Source organism: Apaloderma vittatum, unplaced genomic scaffold (genome assembly GCF_000703405.1).
Source record: "Apaloderma vittatum isolate BGI_N311 unplaced genomic scaffold, ASM70340v1 scaffold17837, whole genome shotgun sequence".
Taxonomy (NCBI): domain Eukaryota; kingdom Metazoa; phylum Chordata; class Aves; order Trogoniformes; family Trogonidae; genus Apaloderma; species Apaloderma vittatum.
In genome coordinates this window covers 3,323-7,426 of record NW_009726904.1, presented here as the reverse complement: position 1 = coordinate 7,426, position 4,104 = coordinate 3,323, and positions in this window count along the sequence as shown.

The window sequence follows — 4,104 nt, the reverse complement described above, 5'->3', positions numbered from 1 at the left end:
CAGAGGGATTAGCACAGGCTGCTGGCTTGGGATCGTTTCCTCACGCAGTGCAGGACTTCTTCCAGGGCTCTGAGATGTTTCAAGCCTGTGGGGTTTTGTTGGGTGGCGCGAACGTTCACACCTCCGCAGAGTCTCATCGGAGGCACATATCCACCCTCACCGCCCTGCCCTGGCGCGCTGTTGGTTCCTGCTGTTTGGGTTTATCCGTGCTGGCTTTTGCTGTTGCGCTAATAGCTCTGTGTCAATTATTCATTGATTCAGTAACGAAGCAGGGAATGGGTAGGAAACCCTGCTGCGCAGTGAGCACGGGGCTCCGGCTGGCCCTGCAGAGCTGCCCTCAAGGAGGGCGAGGAGCGGAGCTGCTGGGGGGATGCGCCTCGTGAACGCTTTCAGGATGACTCCAGTGGAAGTTTTTTCAAGTTTCAGCCGTTCTGCTTTGTGTTTCTGGCTTCGTTCTCTTCCTCTCATCCCTGTGCCGTGCATTAGATACTGATTCCTCTAGCTGTGTGCTCGCTCGATTCTTAGCAGCCACTTTTTAGGTCTCATGGGGCTCATCACCAACAGGTTTGGTAGCGTTTTGCAGGGCCAGCTAGAGGTTTCTGATCTGATGGAGCTGGGCACAAGCTGTCCCGTATTAAGACCTGAAATTGCAGTTTTTTCTACTCTGGAAACATTGATGTTTCCCTGGGTGCTGTGGGTGCTGTTTTCCCCACAGGCCATCCACCCTGGGGAGGGATGTTACCTCTGCACGGGCTGCAACCCCCCCCTGGAGAGAGACTTGATCTCGTTCCCATGGAGTTACTTGCCTCTGGGGACAGGTGAGGCACCTTTGAGCAAAGGTACCTTTAAGGGCAACAGGAGTTAGAGAGGTTCCTTTGGTTGCACGGAGGATGGGACTGCCATGGTCTGCAGACAGCCCACGAGAGCAGCTCTTCCAGTAGTATCTTGGGAGCTCCATTAACTTCTCCTGGGTGAGAGCACAGTCGGAGCAGCATGTCCTTTGCTCTCCCGCTCACCTCCATGTCCAACAGCCTGGTACCTGCAGGGATTTTCCTGCTTTTCCCCATCTGTGATGTTGGCTGAGGAGCTGCCTGGGTGTAGGACAGCTCTAGGCATGTTGAACCTCCTTTTCCCCGGTATTACCACAAGAGAAAGACGTGTGTTGCAAAATCTGAGCATCCACATCGGGAGCCAGGAATGGCTGAATTTGATTTTCTTGTGTCCAGGCGTTACTTGAGCCACAGCGGCTCCATGACTGCGAGGAGGGGAGGTTTCGAAATAAGAAGCCGAGAGCCTTAAAAAACATCCCTGACCTCCTAGAGCTGGGGATTTAAGGGAATGCCACAAATCACGGCATTTCTGGCAGCACGAGGGGAAGGCCGGTGTGGGCTTCGACTCACAGCTGTGCCTTGTCTGTGGCTGGTGTTTTCCCAGCTGGAAGTCCCAGCTGTGGGCCACCAGAAAGGACACGTTATTTAAAGAAATGCTGGAGAAGTCGAGGCCGTGCTGACAAACCCACATCTGTTCGTTGAAATTTGCTCTGCTAGCAAAACAGTTCCAGTTGGTAGCAGCAAGCAGAAAAACCCTGGTCAAGTTACAGACCGAAGAGCTGAGGCTCTGCACTACTTTTCCCCCTTTCTTGGTTTCAAGAAAATTTTTGAATTAATGAGTGATGCCCAAAGGAGCATCCAGGCAGCAGGTTACACGTGCAGAGATTGAGGATGCTGGAGCAGGCAGGGCAGCGTTTGGCTTTTTTGGGGGCGTTGAGGCTTCTTCGATGGGGAAATCCATATTAGGGGCTCTTATTGCTATCTCACTTCTTCCCTAAAATTACCCCTGACAGCCATCCTGGGGCTTGGAGGCACCTCTTCCTTCTACTTTTTCTTCCCTTTCTTGGGACGTGGTGCCTTGGCCACAGTCTGAGCTACAAGCCCAGCTGTTGAGAATGGGAAGACTGACATGCTGAGGGCAGGGAGACGCTGGTGTTCGGGATGGGAAGATGCAGATGTTGAGAACAGCAAAACCCAGGTATTGAGGGTAGGGACACCCAGGTGTTGAGGGCAAGGAGGCTCAGATGTTGAGAGCAGGGAGACCGAGATGTTGAGGATGGAGAGACACAGATGTTGGCTGCCGACTCCTGAGCTGCTGCTGCTGGCCGAGGGAGAGGCACCCGTGCTGCAGACCATGGGGTGCTTTGGGTGGGTCCTTGAGGGGGCAGGACACCACCTCCCTGCTCAGACAGCGTCAGCATCGCCTCCATCTGCTGCCTCCTGCAGCAGCCCCTTGGTCCGTGGTGACGATGAGAAGGAAAGCTGTCACATCCCTGTCCTTGCTGGCTCAGCTCAGCTTGGTGCAGCCAGGTGGCCCTCGGCTTCTTGCTCCTTAGGTCCCTGGTGCCTCCAGCCATGGTCGTGCCTGGTGGCCGGCCGTGACAGTGTCACCGCTACCTGCCTTCCCCGTCTCTCCGCCACCACCAGGTGATGTTTCGCAGAGCTCGGCCACAGCCCTTGCTGCGAGGACAGGATTTCACAGCCCCTGCTGGTGCTTCCAGCCCGAGCTGGGAACCTCTCTGGGTGGCAAGGCTGCTGCTCCTGCCCTCCGTGCCACTGAAGAGCAGCAGAGGCTCTGATTGAATTAGCGTGGGGATTTAATTTAATCCCCAAACGTCTCTCATTTTAAAGGAGCCTGTTCATTTCCTTCTGGGGCCTTATCTGATGCGGGCAACCAGCAATATTGAGCAGAAGGACTGGACAGATAGGGAGCTGTTGGGGAGGGGGAGGGCTTTGCGGGCACTGCATTGAGGCCTGCGTGGGTTTTTCCTGTAATTATTTCATGAAATAATGATGACACTGATTGCAATACAAACAAGACATAAACACCATCATTAAAACACACGCTGGTGCAAACAGCATCCTTGCACGGCAAGTCTGAGAACGTTCCCTTTTGGCAAGAAATTAGCAGGGAGGGAGCGCAGCAGCCCCAAGGACGGGGCACGCTGAGCGTTCCCTTTGTGCCTTACACCAAATCCAGATGTTTTGGGGCCGGGGCAGATGTCGTAGGTGGGGCCAAGGATGTGACAGTCTCTGAATTTTAGTCTTTGGACTCGGTGGGGCAGTTCAGGTGATGCTAAATCACCGCCTGTGGTGAGTCAGGCTGGAAGGGGACAGAGCGGGACCTCTCCACGCTCGTGGGTGTAAAGGCAGCCCTTTGGGCATGGTAAAAAAAATGAGGTGCAGGTGGACACGGCTGAGCTCCTCTGTGTGCTGCCCGAGGCAGCTGAGCTTCAGCATCTTTCTGGACATCGTGCCCACTTTTTGGACCCATTAGCTCTGCTGGGTGCCCGTGGGTGTCTCCTGGTGGAGGTTGACAGCAGCTTTTGCAGCCCCACGCCTGCGTACAGCTCCTGCTGTTTTGGGGCAGGAAAGGATCCGCGGGTGCCAGCTGGGCAGAGGTGGGTTGGCTGTCACCAGGTGGGACCGCTGTCGTGGCACAGCCTCCGTCCGCTCCGGGGATGCCTCTTCCCAATGGGCTGTGAGGCTGGATGAGCTGATTCCCAGGGCCGCTGCCCTTTTTGAAGCCAAAGTCGACCTAATTCATAAAGGGGTGGTGGTTTTGTGAACTCCAGCTCTCTGCCATCTGGCTTGTGAAAGGACTTGGATCTTAACTGGGGAAAGCGTGACGTTTTTGAGGGGTTACCTGGGGCTGCTCCTGTATAATAACCCCTATCCCAGCCCTGCAGAGTCTGTGTAGGTGGGAATTGTTTCCCAAAGGAAGGATTTTTCTCTGCTTTGGTCTTTTTCCTTGGCTGAGCTGGTTTTGCCCCAGCTTAGACAGGGTCTGTGCGAAGGGCAAATCACATGGAAGAGAAGACCCAGCTTGGGCAGGGTGGGCTCATCACAGGCTCCCCCTGCTCACGAAAAAGCCTTGAAGGTATTTTCCCTTGGGCTACCCCTGGCTTTTCCCTTGGAAAGCACAGAGCTTGCTCAGGCCTTTCCCAGCTGCAGAGGAAAGTTGTTCAAAAATCAGCCCCAAAGCCTTAAAAAAAAAAATGGACGGGGCTGGTGGGAGCGGTTGTGGTTTCGCCGGGCACGGCTGGGGGGCGGG